This window comes from Rhinolophus sinicus, linkage group LG03 (genome assembly GCF_036562045.2).
Source record: "Rhinolophus sinicus isolate RSC01 linkage group LG03, ASM3656204v1, whole genome shotgun sequence".
Taxonomy (NCBI): Eukaryota; Metazoa; Chordata; class Mammalia; order Chiroptera; family Rhinolophidae; genus Rhinolophus; species Rhinolophus sinicus.
Genome location: NC_133753.1, coordinates 59,848,999 through 59,866,350, shown reverse-complemented (window position 1 = coordinate 59,866,350; position 17,352 = coordinate 59,848,999). Strand labels below are relative to the sequence as shown.

General features: G+C 39.7%; 1 protein-coding gene across 10 annotated transcripts in view; it reads left to right on the top strand.

Moving 5' to 3' along the window:
• The first annotated feature begins 13,281 nt into the window (after positions 1 to 13,281).
• Positions 13,282 to 17,352, top strand: part of SEMA6D (semaphorin 6D) — a 560,420-nt gene continuing 556,349 nt past the window's right edge. For all 10 annotated transcript variants that reach the window (XM_074327776.1, XM_074327791.1, XM_074327784.1 and 7 more), the window contains exon 1: positions 13,282 to 13,420. The gene's annotated coding sequence lies outside the window, so the exon portion shown is untranslated. The remainder of the gene's footprint in view (positions 13,421 to 17,352) is intronic.

Here is a 17,352-nt window from a genome sequence, read left to right as displayed (position 1 = left end):
GGACGGTGACTTGGGAGGCATCAGAGGCATATGGGAGCAGGCTGAGGTGTGTGGCTGCAGTGGAGGGCTGGAGGATAGTCATTATTTTCCCTTTGAGAGAGACTTTTCATGTGCACCTGCCAGGTGGAAGCCATATTTCCTGTCTGAGCCCGCTGCCAGAAGCCAAATCTGAATCTGATTGGCTAGGTGAGCACCACAGGTCCATCCTGTTGACTCACTGAGACCCCACCCCACCCAACTCCCTTAAAGCACTTTCTCCACAAGTAGCCAGCTCCATCCACGTGACACTCTTTCTTGGAAAACTATCAGAGTCCACAGGCCCCAGGTGGGTAGGGACTGGCCTCGGTGTGCTCTGAAACTTTTGCTGAGTAGCTCCAGGCTCAGCACTGGCACCAAACCAGAGTTTGCATTAACTTGGTGACCACAACTCTTCCCACCTCTAGGGATTCCCTGAGACCGTGCCCCACCCAACTCAAGAACCCCTGGAGATTTTATCAGGGGCTCAACCTTAAATGAGCTGGCAGGTGGCAGCAGACCTCCAGGTGTCCTGGCTTTTCATGGAGCTACCCCAGGCTTGGTACTTGTGGCAACTGTCCTCAGTTTGCAGTGTGTCCTCTCCCATGTGCCTCCAACTTAACACAGGCAGAGAACAACTGTGCATCACTTCATAGCTCCTACCAGGTGGTCCCCAGGCAGTCACAGTCAGTGGGTGACGTGGGCCCGCACCAGAGTCCCTCCCAAGAGGCCCCAGATCCAACATCTTGAAGGTTGGCTTCAGACCACAGAGCACTGCCCAATTAGCCCTACATGCAGCACACCAAAGGGTGGTTTCAACAGGCACCAGAGCCCGCTCGGGTGAATCCCACTCAGTGGGGTAAGTCTTCCACACAGCTTTGAGTATATATTTTAGAGTATCCCAGAAATTTTGACACATAGTATTCTCAGTTTAATTATGTTCTAAAGACATTTCAATTGTATTTTTATTCCTTGTTTAACTAAACTGTTATTTAATGTAAATTTAATCAAATTTTAGTTTTGTTTATTCTTGGACAAAAGGTGTAAACTGGCCTATCCAGTTTCCTTTACTTTTTAAAGTTGAGGTTCTCATATGGCTTTGGATATTATTAAATATTATAAACATTCTTCAAGCATTTGACAAGGTATGTATATTTGATTTGTGCATATAAATTTATATTTTTCATAACTATTTCTGTTTATTTTCTTCATGTCTTGGCTTGTAATCGACAGTCCTAAGCTAAAACATCTCACTATAATTGTTTTATGTCAAATTATTTCTAAAGTTTTTCTTGCTGTATTTTGTGTGCATAAAGATGTGTTACTGTTTTCTCTTCATATTGGGTTTATCAATAGCATTAATAAATACCACTGTCCCATTCAATGCTTTTATTCTTCTTGAGTTCCACTTTGATATTACTATTGTGACTATTGTTTCCAACTCTTTCTTTTCTTTCTTTTTTACTTTTGCTGTTAATAGCAGAGTTTAACTCACATATAAATGTCATAATTGATATGTTTAATCATAATCCTATTATTTTATGTCTTCTCTAATTTTTTGCTTACTACTTTTTGTATTTCTTTATTTTGTTTTGTAGGCTTTGCTTTACTTGCTTTTCTTTTTCTTTATGTTTGCCAAGTAAAATCCTATGTTTAATTTTACTGGGAGTAATCCTTCACTGTGTCAAATATTTAAATTAATTTCTTATATTTTGAAGGTAATTACTTAGAAATATCATTTAAAATAAATTTATTTAAACTGAGACCCAAATAATGCTGTATATATTTGGGATAGGGCACAAAATAATGTATGACTGATATATCTCAGCAGAAAACCCTGAAAATTGTGGCTATTAGGAAAATAGGTCTATGGTTTGTTAATAAAAATTTCTTCTAATTTCAACTATGCTAGAATTCTTAAAAAAGAAACAAAAAAATGAATCAAAACGATAATTTTCTTGCCACTATTTTCCCAACAAAATGTTATGACATCCTCTTTGGATCATGCTGCAAAAGTGCTAACCTTAATTCAACTCATGCATTTAAAGCGTATTTCATGATTTCCTATTATGTTTTAGGTACTATGAACAAATCAGATGTGGTTCCTGCTGTTATAAACATACAGCGTAGTTGGAGCAACTGATAATAAAGAGGTAAAAAGAAACACACACACACACACACACACACACACACACATCTCCCTGTCTTTTGGTCATTTATCAGATGTACTTCAATGAGGTGGTAAGAGACCTCATATGTAATTAATACATATGAGTAAGCCCATATATTAATATGGAAGTCCCAACTTACGTTTTATCTTTGGTGAAGCTTTATTTCCATTGCTTGCCTTTCACCCAGTTATGACCCTTAATATATCCACTTGAAATTTCCCTGTCCCAGAATTTCTGCTAACATTTTGTTTCTCATAGAGAATGAAACAGCTGAAATGGACTTTAGAGATCTTTTAGGCACAGGATTGTAAAAACAGGTACCAATGTCACACTCCCACCTCCCATGTCCATGGCAGACATTGGCAATCAGTCTTGATGCCCATTTAGTTCAAGACTGCTAAAGCCAAGGAATCGCTCTTGTTATACCAATCTAGTTTGTACTAACCACCTGAGGTTTTTGAACATGAGATGAGGCCTATTTGATGAAATTCTTGTTTTAGAGTGAGCTAACTTATTGCTAACTAAAATTGAAAAACAAAATGATTACTTGATTCATATTTTAAAGACTCTCCTGAAAGAACAATTTTGTAAGTTGGAATTTTCAAAGAGGGATATGTTTTAAAGAGACGCAAATCAAAATGCATTCTGTCATACTGCTCATTCTTAGCCCTAGGCCTCTACTAGCTGGGACCATTTTTAGAACTGTTATTTGGAAATCTTGAACAAGAACTGTGGCATTAGAGCATTTGTACCCCAACTATATTATCTCACAACAACACTCTCCTTCTTTTAGTGCACTTCCTTTCTCCAATTTTTTTTTCCACACAGTACCTTTCATTTCTCATTCTATTAGGCATTATGCTCTGTTATAACCACAGGGTAATGCAAAAGCTGAACATCAGTGTAGTCATGGAGGGATTATTTAAGAATAGACATTGCACAATTGAGAGCTTTATTACTTATTCAGCAAATATTTATTGAGGGTCTTACAGGTGCTAAGCAATGTGCTAAGCTCTTCAGATATTCCATTTAACAAACTGAAAAGGTTTTGGGCCATTGTAAGGCTTTCTAATTGCACATGATAAAGTGGACAGTAAATTATGCTGTATATTAGAAGGTGATTTTTATTCTAAAACATAGCAGAGCAGGTGAAGGAGATGTGGAATACTGAGAATTGTGATGCGGTACAATTTTAACTAGAGCCTTATGGAGAAAGTGAAATTTAAACAAAGCTTTGAAAGAAGAAGGAGAGTTAGGTGTGCATATAGCTGAGGGAATGATGTTACCGGGAATGGTGTTTTACTTCGGTTCTTTTCCTCTTGAAGGAAAAAATTCAGTCAAGAGGCAGAATTAAGCAAGTTGCAGAAAGCAAATTATATTAGTAAGCAAGTACATTCTGAGATGGAGCAGGCTGACCCAAGGGTGGGTAGCAGCCTTTCCTTACATTGTGTGAGGGTTTTTATCCCTATGGATGGAATTGTCTCCCCCCCGCCCCGCCCCCAGTATCTTCCCCTTTTACGGCTGACATGCCCCATCCTCCCTTCTTGTTTCCCAGGGCATAAGCGTGAGCCTGTCAATTTTCCCACAATTTATTTGAAAAGTCCACTAAAGGGCCCAAAAATCACAATGTATGGTTCTAGGTATCCAGGCAAGCAGGAAGTACATCCTGATAAGTGGGATGTCTGTGACACAAACTGGGACAAAGGCAGGGGCCTCAGGTGGCCCCTAAGGTGGTCTGAGACTGGTCTAGTCCCTCCTATCTCTTGCTCATTTCTACCTTTCTACCTACCCTATCAAAGATGTTCCAGACATAGAGAATAGGAGTAGGCCTGACGGGTTTGAGGAACAGCAAGGATACAGAGGGACCAGGAAAAAAGCAACAGTATGAGGAGGCAGGAGAGTGGAGGGGCAGATAACTTAGAGCATGTCACTTTGCATAGACAACCAAAACAGTACACAAAAGATTGATAGATCCTAAATATGTTAGTGCAATTAGTATATTAAATTTAATACAGTGTATTTAGAAGGTTTTAGAACAAAGGACAATAGGAGCCTGATTTCCTACAGGAATCCCCTCTCACTTTCAAGCCCTTTTTAAAATTTCCCCATCTTTCCTGTAACTAAACAAGAGTCCTATTTGTGAAATTTCTATTTCCCTAGTCTTTGCAAACTGTCTTAATCTTACCCACAACTTTTCTAAATGCAACCTACATAACCAATTTTCAGATTCAGAGTTTGTTTTTCTATCTTAAACATAACTACCTGTGAAGTATTTTGTGATATTTCTGCAAAATAAATTACATTACAGTGAATTTGGGGCTCCATTTACTACCTAAAACAATTGATTTGAATCCATTGCATCCTTGGCATAACAATGTGAATTAAAATGGTTATCATTAAAATGTTAAAATTGCCTCATGGTTATCCTTCAGGCTTCTCTGGTGATGTTGAAATGAGGTCATGATTTTATGCAAACTCAACCAGCAACCTGTGTCTCTATGCATTGCCTGTATTAGTTGCAAGAAGAGTGAGTCTCAACTTTCAGGGAGGCGAAACTATACCTGGAAATTCAACCGACAAGAGCAGGACAGAGCCCTCCTCCCACTCCTCCATCCCTCTAGTAACACCTGTCCTCCAGCCTGGCTCCAGAGGACACAGTATCCAGTCACATTGTGTGTAACTATTGTGTGGCAAAGTGACTCTCTGCCCAGCACTGTGGAGGATACACTAAGATAAGGCAACTCTCACATTTTCAGCAGTTGGATAATGTTTTATAAATTTCAAAGCACACTCATGGTTTTACACAGAAAAGCGACCCAATATGCTCTTTTTAGTTTTTCTAATTGGAAATAATTGGAAAGTCAAAGCATAAATACACAGAACAGACAATAAGCAAGTTCCAAACTCTACAGCCCCAGATATAATTGCATTTTCACAGTGTTGAGTCAGCCTAACTAGTTTTAAAACTTGACTCTACTACTTACTAAATCTACGACTCTGGATAAATAACTAACACTCCCTGTGCTCAGTTTCCTCATCTGTAAGTTTGGGCTAATTGGAAATTAGCTAGAATTATGCAAGGAGAAGAAGCTTAATAAGAGCTTGCACATTAGGGCTTGTCCTCTTGGAACACTCCTTCTTGGAAGCCAGCCATTATACAGTAAAGACAACAAAATAATGAAAGACCAGAGAAAGGAAGGCTCCAGAAGGTGAGAGGCTGTGGTGGACATTCAAGCCACTACAGATTTCGCAGCTGAATGTACCCACCTGAATGACCTCAGCTATACTGTGTGGAAGAGAGGAACCATCCCTTTAATCCCAGTAAATCCACAGTATTGTGAGAAATGATAAAACATTGCCATTTTCACTACTAAGTTTGGGAGTGATTTATAAGCAATAATAGATAATTGAAACAGTCAATATACGCTTCTTTTAATATAATATTTAAACCATTTAGATTTTTCCTTTACAATAGATTTTCATGGATTATACTGGTTCAGAAAATAGCAAGTCAAGGGGAGAAGAGAGAGTTTGTAACAGGACCTGAGGATGGATACAGGAATTAGGTAATGAGGTAAAGGAAAAAGAAATTACTAATATCTTGCAGAATTTCTCTTAGGCTCAGAATTGTACTTGTTTAGAAAAAAGAAAATTCTTTGGTAAGTATCAAGTAGAATTAGATCTGGCAGCATGAAATAGAAAAAAAACAAAACACACGTAACACACTAACAATGGCTTAAATAAGAAAGATGTTTATTTCTCTTGCAATCATAAACAAAACCAAAGGAAGACAGTCCAGAGCTGCTAGGGTAGTCTTTGGTTTTCTGGGACCCAGCCTTCTTCCATCCTGACGCTCTGTCATCTAACGGATGGCTTCATGGTCCATGATGGCTGATCAGCCTCTGTAATTCAGGCCTGAATTTCAATCAGCAGGGGGGAAAAAAGGTGGGGTGGAGGTAAAAAATGACTGTGCCAAACTTCTATTTACATCTCAAGGAGAACTAAGTTAAAATGCCACACGCAGCTCTAAGGAAAGAAGAAAAATGTATAATTTTATATTGCTCTGCAGTATGTGATGTGAGCACTGCATGTGGCTGATAACTCTTCATAGACTACCTTATTCAAATTACTTTGTGTGAAAGGATAGTGTGGGTGTATGTGTATTTTTGTATAATTTGGTGGAAAGACAGAATCATATACAGAAAGATGTGAGGGCAGAATGACACCAGTGTGAGAGAAGATCCCCAAGCAGAGGTGACGGACACAATGTAAGCCTCCCGAGTTTTCTGAACAAATTGTACAGAGGACTTTATGCAAAATAGAGATACAAGCAATCATGTCATTCTTTACTTTTTATTACATAAATTTTGAAACATGTACAAGATTAGAAGCAATGAGATAACATCTCCCCCCTTCCCCGCCAATATCCATCACCTGGTTTCAATAACTTCAACACATGGCAAATCTTGTTTTATTTGTACATCAGTGACTTTTCCTCCCTCCCAACATTGGATTATTTTAAAGCAAATGCCAGGCATATCACAGGCTAATGTTTTCTAGATCACAAAGGATCAAAGACCCTGAAAGCATCTGGATTAAACGTGGAAAAATGTATAAAGTTAATGATTGTAGAGTCAAAGAGCAGAGTTGGACAGCATTGAGAGAAAACAGTGGATAGTATGAGCAGTTTAGAATTGTATAAAAATGAAATATATGAAGAACTTTAGGATGATTAAGTAAGCAATATAATAGGAAAAGACTGCAAGGATAACATAAAAGAAGAGGCAGTGGATTTCTGAAATAGTGGAAAAAGACATACAGAAAGAGAAAAATTTCAGGCTATAGAATATTCAAGGAGTTGCCACTTGGATCACAAATGAAGACTTGGAAGATGAAGACCAAAGGGAAAAGTGAAGAGGTCAATTGCAAACAGTGCTAGTTATTTGCCTAATATCCATTCTCTTTTTTCTGCTGAGTAACAGAACCCTAACTGTAACAGGCAACAATGGGTCCTGCTAAAACTGACATATCCCAGCTTCTCCTTTCACACAATGTGTGAAATTCATTGCATAGAGCATTGTAAAGGCTCTTTACAGAAGGTTCATTCACCTGGAGGGGCTAATTTTTCCCCTTTTTGCTTTATATCCTTTTCCCTCTACTTTTAGTACATAAAGAAGTGATTGCTGGAGTCCCAATGCCCTTATCAGCTATGAGGCAATGTAGAGATGTTGGAGTTTGCATCCGAGCTGACATTGGCTGTGGCCTGCTGAACTCTGCATTCTGATACAGGAGAGACAAATAAAGGCCACTTATGTGTGGGAAGGGAGGTCTCTGTCAAATGTAGCCAAGATTAATTTAATTGATATGTGTACAGTGAAAGAAATATAGTCAAAAGTCTTTGAAGGAAGAATGGGAATTTATATTGAGCAAAGCAAAATGAATGATACATGTTCCATTGATCAATAGATGTTGCTGTTCTGTAGACAGTGTCTCTCCTGATTGAATTTTTAGATGAAAAAGTTAGGCATCAAACATGTTTTGCAAAACAGTTCTTCAAAGCTGATCCAGAATCAAAGGCTCAGCAGTGTCACCTATTATTACTTATTATTACTATTACTACTAACCTTTTAAAATTCTACAACACTTTGTCAATTTCGCAATACTTCCATGTTTTGAGTACTTAATATGTACAAATCATTGTAGTAGACATGTCTGGTGGATAAGGCACTGCATGGAATCATTATATAAGGTAAGGCCAAGCAAAAGTAGCTACTATTTATTGATTGACTACATTGTATAAGGCACTAATTGAAACATTTTATATATGTCATTTAATTTCACAACAACTTTATGAGGTGATTCTTGTTTTCCCCTCTGTGTTCAGTAGAGAATCCTGAAGTTCAAAGAGATTAAAAACTTGCCAAGTTCACTCAACAAGAAAGCAGAGGCATTGGGATCCAAATCAAGAACTGTCTCACTCTTGTGTCTCCAAATAATTCAAAATGGAGAATGTTAAATATTCAAAAAAGATGTAAAAATAGTACAAGAGTTTAGAAACATAAAGTGTATAGAGTCAGGATTTTGTTACATTTCTACAGAAGAATAAACTTATTCTCAGATAACTTAGTGATTTACCCGCCATGCCTTATTTGTCTCTCTTATGTTTCCAACACAGGCCACACAAATTATAATTCTTTCTGTCCCTGCCCTTTGTACCACTCACTATACATCCAGCTGCCAAAAATCATAAGAGAAAGGATATAAAAGGAGCAAAGAATATTTACCTATTGTTGGCCAGTACTATTGCTCTAAATCCAAAGGACTATAAACAATGGGGAAACAGTTTAAAGGAAAAAAGCTAGTCTTCACCTTCATCCAATCTACCATTTATATAATAAATAACACCATGTTAAACACTTTGTGTGACCTAATGGGAAATTCCCCCACTGGTGGAGAAGATTTATGTATGCTCTATGACCAGATCTTAGTAGAGTCACATCATTCTCTCTTTTCTTCTTTGTGGAGCAAGACATCAGCCCCAGGCCAGCAATGAGGGGTTGAATCTTGTTTCAGCCTTGCTCTTGGTGAACATAAATTAGTCCCAATGAAAACTAAGCGGGAAGGATGGAGGATCGGAGGAAGGGAGAATGGGAAAACGCATAAGCAGATGAAGAGTCAAAAATAGGATTGTCAGGTACAGCATAGGGAATATGTATAGTGATAATATTGTAATTTAACTATGTATGGTGCCAGGTTGGTACTAGACTTATCTGGGGGAACACTTAGTAAGTTATATAAGTGTCTAACCACTATGTACCTCTGAAACTAATATTGAATGTTGACTGTAAATAAAAAAATAATAATTAGCATTGTCAGATTGAGCAAATCAAAATACAGGGTACCCAGTTAAATTTGGATTTCAGATAAACAACGAATAATTTATTAGTATAAGTATGTCCCCAAATCCCAAATATTGCATGGTTCACAACAGGCTGAAAAATAGACAATTTATTGTCCCAAATATTGCATGGCACAAGGACTCATGCTTAAAAATTTTTGTTTATCTGTAATTCAAGTTTAATTGGGTGTCCTATATTTTATCTGGTAGCCATTGTCAAAAAGGAAGGAAGGAAAGGAGGGAGGAAGGGAAGAAGAAGGGAAGGAAGGAGGAAAGAAAAATCTAGCACAGACTTTTCAAAGAAGCTGTTTTTATTTCCCAGTGGCATTCCTTTCTGGAATGTTCTGGACATCATGTGTCATGGAATCCCCAAACAAGTATCTTGTCGGACGATATTAGGTAGTGTCCTTTTGGTATGCTGGTTGATCTTTCATAGTGTTTTGTTACTTAAAAAAAAAAAAAAAATTGGCTGTAAATAAAATGTAGTTTTTTTGTTAAAAATAAATAAACAAATAAAAATAAAAGAAAGATCTAGCACATTTATCAAGTCTCTTAATTTCAGCTACAAGGGCCTCTCAGAGGTCAAGAGAGCCTGGACCACGATTTTTGTTTCTTTGTTCTAGGTTCCAAATACAGCAAAACGTGAGAAAGGGTTACGAAGTTTATGAAGACTTTATATATTTTTTCATTTTACAAATTAACACTTATAACTCAATGAAAATACATTTTTTGCTATTCACTAAATAATTATAGAATGTATATTTTAAAATTAAGCCATCACACACTTCAGGCAGTATGGTCAGATAACAGAAAACAAATTTAAAATTTGAAGTTCACTTTAACTCATGTAAGTGTATCCCAGTTACTGTATGTATGTATTATTTGTAGATAATAATAAAGTCTAAATTGGAAGGTTTTTATAAATATAATATTATGCAGGAGGTCAAATGCTCCTCTCTCTCCCCCAACTGACTGGCTCCACCAGCCACATAGGAGAGCTACTAACTGCGTGGAACATCTTTCTTCTATTTCATCATCAGGTATAGAAAGTCATCTTCCAGATTTGCTGACTGTATTTATTTCTTTGGTTACTATAGCAAATTATCACCAGCTTGGTGGCTTAAAACAACACACATTTATTTTCATACATTTCTGGAAGCCAGCAGTCCAAAATCACTTTCCCTGGACTGAAATCAACATGTCGACAGGACCAAGCTTCCTCAAGAGGCTTTTGGGGAAAATCCCTCCCTTGCCTCTTCCAGCTTCTAATGGCTGCCAGCATTCCTAGGCTTGTGGCTGAATCACTCCAATCTTTATCTCCATGGTCACATTGCCTTCTTCTCTTCTGTGTGTCAAATCTCCCTCTGGTTCCCTCTTATAAGGACATGCAATTGAATTTAGGACTCACCTTGATGATCCAGGATAATATCCCCATCTCGATTCTTCAGTTAATCATATCTGCACAATTACATTATTTATTTATTTATTTATTTATTTATTTATTTATTTATTTATTATTATTATTTTTTTGCTAAGGTAACATTCATAGATTCCAGGAATTAGGACATGGATGTTTTGGGTGTTTTTGTGTGTTTTTTTTGGTGTGGGGGGGAGGTATTATTCAGTCTGCCACAGGGACTAAGGGAACACCTTACACAAAGCAGGATCCCCGAAGAACACAAATTGGCCTGGTGGTGAGCTTAGCCAGGAGTCAGTTTAGCTGGTGATGTTTCTCACTGATTATGAAGAGCTGGAATTCAAATTTGAAGCCTTAGTTATCTCATACACACGAAGTCGTGGGCTTGGATTATGTCCCCCTCATGTTTCAAATGTGGATCACAGGTGGAGTCCATGATCCCGTTAAAGAAAGCAGATCTGGTGATGTTGGGACCAATCACGTGTCCTCGAAAACCTGGTCTGCCCACATTATTACTTACTGTCCCTTTTTCCTGTTATGAAGCTAAGTATAGAGGAATAAATATGGATTATTTAAAACTATTTGTTAACATCTCTTAAGTGCAAGGGATTGTGGAAGATCATGTAGTAGGGTGGTTAGAGAACAGCCTCTGAGTTAGGTTGTAGGAATCCAATCCCTACTCCACTGATTACTGGCTATGTGACCCCATCTCTGTGCCTCTGTTTTCCATCTATAAAATAGTCTCTATTTCATACGGTTGGTGAGGATTAAACGAGCAAACATGTTTAAAGGGCTCGGAGCAATGGTCGGCTGTTATATGATGTCTCTAGCTTAAAAAAGGTTAGCTGCTGTTTATTTCAATGGAGAAACCAAAACGATGATAATAATAAAATAATAATAATACCTGTGTAAGACCCAAGGATAGCTGAAGCAAGATACGTGCAAAAAAACACTTTTTTTCTTTTTTATTAATAAGTGTAAGAGTTAAGGCAAGTTCTACAAGAGGTCTGAGCTTAGGGCTTTTTATTTTTATTTTTTAACTCTGATTTAAGGGGGTCACAGAGTTACAGAAGTGGACAAGGAAAGGGAAAAATACTATCTTTGGAGGAGAATCAGTTGGGCAGGCTCTCTGCAGAGCTGGCAGGTCGCTTTAGCATGTGGCACTAGACAGTCAGGGCACGGGGTGTGATAAGTACATGTGGCTAGGGCTAGTCTGAAGAAACATGCCCCAGCACCCGCACTTAGAAGCTTCCAACTAAGCAAACTTCACCAAGTTAGAAAAAGTGGGTAATACCAACAAAGACAACTTGTTTTAAAGATTACGTTAAGGAATGTATGAGAACTCACCAGCCAAATGTAAAAAATGTTTTTGTTTTTGGTATGATCTATTTGTTGGGATACAGGCAAACATGAGTGTCATGCGGGGGTCTCTGGTCCCGCTCCCCACACCAGAACACAGCACACAGAGCCATGGGTAGGGGGTTCATACCACTATAGTATCACTGGTGGCTGGGTTGGAGACACAGCAAGCAGGCTCCACACAATCAGCAATCTGCTGTCTGCTTCTCCACCAACCAACAACTCCTTGCTAACTGCAATCTGCTTGCTAACTCAGCCACCGGCAGTTATATCAGTGGCCAATGGCTAACTGGTTACAGCTGATGGCCAACCAGTTACAGCTGACGGACATCTACTACCTGAGCCACCACCTTTCCATGTGAGGCTGAGAGTCTGGAAACTGCTCTCTGGGACCCTGTCCTCACAATAAGATTGAAGGCTTCATTCCTTTAATATATGAAACCACCAACACTTGCATTATATTTAAAGGACATCCATTCCTTGAACAGTTTTTTTTTTTTTTTTTCTCCTTTTTGAGCATATAGTATGTACTGAGAACTATATTAGGAGCTGCTGATAAAGTTATGAGTATGAGAAAGTTGTGCCTGGAGAAACTTATGGACTACAGCACATGCAGTCAAGTGAAGAGGTAACACCATATAGGTGGTACTAAGAACTATCATGAAACTAAGAACAGAGTGCTGAGGAGAACCCTAAGAAACGAACCTCTAAATTTGCAGGAACAGGGAAAAGTAAATATCAAAATATTTCTCTAACAGCAAAACAACGGGGGTGGACGAGTTTCAGTATAAAATAGCACTGGTTCGAATTGGGCAAAAGAGGGTGTTCTGGAATTTTGTTGGGCTTTCTACATATGGAGAAAGCTGGGCTGACAGTCCAGCGCCAAGGGCCAGTGACTACCTGCTAGGTGATTACTAAGTGACACTCTGGAACACACATTTCTATAATATTAAAAGTGACGTGTGGCACAGTAAAATATACATTCTTATATCTAGTACACAATACCCAAGCCGTCGCATTCACAAAATCAAAATAATGGGTTCTGTGAACTGAAGGGGCTGAGGGAAGGTGGGTGAGGACCTAGGTCAGTTAGCCTCCTTGCATCCTGGGACCTCCCCTCTGCTGGGAGACCGTGGGTTTCCGAGCAGAGGTGGGGGCTCCGGCAGGGGAAGTTCAGAGCGGAGGGAGCGGCAGAAGCACGTGGGCTGAGAGGGGTGGGAGGACGCTGACGGCGGAGTAACCGGTGGAAGTGTCAAAGAGGAAGGAGTGGAGGGCTGCTGAGGTGACAGGGTGTGGTCCGTGGGGGAGCAGGCGAACCGCGGGAGGAGGGCAGAGAGACCCACCAGGAGTGAGGAGGCTGTGAAGAGCGTGCCTGTGTCTCTCGGTGCGGTGACAGCGCAGAGCGCGGCGCGGGGCCGGGTGGCAAGGGGAGTTACCCGTCCTCGCGAAGTGGAGCCCAGCTCGGAGCTGCGCCAGCGCCTTCCGCCAGGGCCCGCGGTGCCAGACACCTGCCGCGTCCGGAGTCTGAAGCCGGAGTCCGGATGAGCCTTCAGCCCCCAAGTAAGTCTTGCCTTTTCTCTCCGTTTCTCCTCCGCTCCCCAGCCTCTCTATAGCTGCGCGAAAAGCGCCCCCGGCAGATTCGGCGGCGTCCAGGGATGCCCCAGCCTCCCAGCGCGCCCCGGCGGCGCGGGGACCGGCTCCGAGGCCCCGCTTGCCTGCGCAGCGCAGACGGAGGCGGTGGCAGAGTTGTTGGCACTGATGCCACCCGTCTTTTGTGTCTTGCCCGAACCCAGAACCGTGCCAGGCCGGGGGGGAGGGAGCGGAAGCCACTTTATTGCTCCTGGCCCCACCTCTTGCCTCCACCCCAAATCCTTCGGGATTTCAATACGCCGCGGACTCGGGCACAAGTGAGTGCCAAACCCCCCAACTAGGCTAGGGGTATGGGGTGGGCAGCCGGCCGGACCCCCACGCCGCCCACTCTTCAGATTTCTTTTTAGATACAGCACCTTTCACTGGTGGGTGCTGGGAAGAAGGCTGGGTGATCACGGGGCTCTGGGCGTAGGGAACGACCTATCCTCTTGCTTTTCTTGGGTTCTGGAGTGGAGAGGATGGGGGCACCGAGAGCCCCGGAGCGTCCCGCGCCAGCAGCTGGCTTGCGCGCGACCGGCGAGCAGGCGTTCGCTGGGTGGGTCCCTTGTCTGGTTCATTGTTCGCGGTGACTGTTCATGGGGCCGGGCTGAGCCACACAGACACCGCTCAGGGACGGTAGATAAAAGTGACGACTTGGAGGAGTGAGGGGCAAGGCTGAAAGGAGGAAAGGGCTTACCCAGTTTGGAAACGGACTTCTCTGGCCTCGGAGGGCAATAGTAGTCGACAGCGAAAACCGCTCCTGAGTGTGAAACTTAGATTCACGGACTCTAATTCATGGGGACATGGTAGTGAATTAAACCCTTAGAAACAGGGCGCTGTGTTTTCCCGGTGAAATTGTTTTCAGAGTAACGAAGATCGAGTTTTAAGTGTTATTGTTAATTGGCTGCTTTCTCTTGCTAGCACCTGTTTCTCTTAAAGGTTCCTGGTGGGGTTGTTTTTTCTCCCAAACCCCCCCCCCAACACACACACACACACACACACACACACACACACACACACACATTTTTTGAATGTGTATTTATTCTATTTGTGCCTTCAGCCAGTCGAATTGCATGGTTCGGGGAGAAGAATCCGTTTTAAAAAACAAAGTGCAATTTCCACTCTACAAACTGCCAAGTGCTGGCGTAGACATCATTGCTCCCCCGCCCTAGCCGCACGCTAACATTCATGGAGGCAGCCGTGCACCGGCAGTCCAAAGGTGCCCGTCATCCCCACTTGGAGACGCCCAAACACAACCAGTGCATGCTCATTTTGTTGGAGGGTAGGGCACTCTTATTTGAGTTTTTCCATTTCCATAAATGACAACGATATCACATGTTCATTAGCCAACTATAAAGGAGGGTGTATATCCCTGAGGAGGCTGTTCCTTCTTTTTCTAGGGTGCATGGGCAGTAATTAGAATAAGCGTGTGACAGGAGGGATTTTAAAGAATACATATATATATATACACATATGTATATATGTATATATACATATGTGTATATATGTATATATACATATATATGTATGTATATATTCTTTAAAATCCCACCTGTATGTATGTATGTATATGTATATGTGTGTATATGTATATTCCCAGTAGTTACTAACACACTGTACTGCCCTGGTTATATTTTACTTTGACCTCCCTGATGGACTTGCTAAGTGCATCAGACTGCTAAAGCCTGGAGTTCCAGCCCCCAGGAGAAATAATATGAAAACCTCTCTCTGACCCACAGTCTTATTCCACAGGGAAAAGCCATACAGTAAGACTGTTGCTTAGGGTATGGAAAACTGTGAGGTTTAATTCTAAGGTTGAAAGAGGAAATTAGGTAGAAGATAAATAATAATGGAAACCGGAGTAGGCATCCAAACCATACTCACAGCTCCACAAATGTACATATGGAAAGTTCATTGTGTTCTTTCTCTCTCTCCTTTATCACTTTAATGTTTATATCTTTAATGGTATTCATCACAGTATCTGTGCTCTGCTTTGTTATTTGGTTTTGGAAAAAACCTTTTATATTTTCAGTCTATTATTATTTTACATTTTCAATATCAATAGTGCTCACTGAACGCATAGGATTATCTTTTGGACTCTTCTTTTGTTTGTTTGCTTGCATACCATGTTCAACTTAGTACAGGACCACATGAGCAATGAATCAACCAGGTTCTAATGAAGGCTAAGACCTGGAAGGTATCCACAGCTATGTATAAACTGTATATTCATTTAAGCACCTTCCCACATGACCAGTTGTAGCTAGTTGCTTGTTCATCTTCTGAAGTCTTTAGACTCCACAAATTCTTGCCTAGATTGATTGCTGCACTAAATCTTGATTGTACAAAGAACAGAACTTAATTATTTTGGTCTCATTTATCAGTCAGCAATGTTTAGTGTTGCCAATTTAATTATATTTTTGAAATATGCATGACTTTAAAGTATGTTGAAAAAGGTCCTTTTAAACTTGTTCTTCATAAGAGAAAAAAAAAGTCCTTGTGAAGCCATAATTTCACTGCTGTGAGGCCCCCTAGCCATTTGTGTTTATTGAGTTTACTGTTCCACATGAAGAAAGAACCATTGTTTTGTTGTCTAGGAGCTGAAGGAAGATGGAAAGTGAGAAAAGAAAATCAAGCACTTTAAAATGCTATTATGTTCTCTACTTGGGAAAATATTTTTTTAAGTAAATAGTGATTTTTTTTTTTAAGGATACACTAAAATCTTACTAAAGGATCTTGAAGAAAAGAAAATTTCAGGATAGAAATTCTAGCTGTTACAAATACTCACAAAATGTTGGTGTTCACTAACACATGTATTTTCAAACCAACCTCGTAACACATTTTATTTTCATAGAATTATAAAGTGTTATTAAATTATTGTCATTAAAACATTGAAACCTCATCAAAATCAATATTTAAATATACTGTCTTTTTGCAAGTGCTTTAATTGTAATAGCCTGTTTGTTAAGATTAAAAAGAACATCATTGATGTCATGGTGTGCTTTGCATTTTAAAATAGTAGCTAATGAATTACAAACATTCATTACTCCACAACCACTTGCTGAAATTTCTCAGGACCCCCAAATAGAGAATTATTTGTACTATATACTATCATTCAGACTCTTGCTGAGTTTATGTTCATCCCCTTTTCTTTTTCAAAATTAATTGCCTTTTAAGTTAATACTCTATTGGCTCTGAATCTTTTGTTATTTTTTCCCATGTCATAAATTTATCTGTAAATATCTTCAACTTTGTCTGGTTATGGGGCTTCCTGTTGAAAACATGTGGGAATCAGTGTGGGGAGGAATGGAGAGAGAAAGAATAACTTTTATTAAACCTGGAAAGAGTCAGAGCTTAATACAGGAAAAGAAGGGTAGGTTTCACTGAATACAATTCATTGAGGAATACTTCTTTGACTTTTAGAAGTTGAAACTATGTAGCACATAATATACCTTTGAGTAATTCAGGTACTAACTTCATTTATCATAAGGCAAAGTAATAGAGTATCATAATGTCTTTACTTTGTTACATTTGAATGGTGACTGTAATTCATACTAAGTAATGAAAACTACCCATTGTTTTCTTATGCTATTTTTTCCCCCCAAGGGGTAGGACTTAGGTGGGGAGTTGGGAGGGGAGGGAGCGCTTTTCTATTTATGTAAAAATGAAAATTGGCAACATTCATTTTGGGAACGTTTTATTTAAAAAGTTTAGTTTCTTCTGTAAGTTTAATGCTTATCAAATGTTTACTGAGGAAAATAAAGTTTGACACTTTTCATAACCACATGCAACCAGAAACAAATTAAGTGATTCAAATAAGTGTATTTAAATCTTAAATTTACTTTTACTTCCCAATAAACTAACAT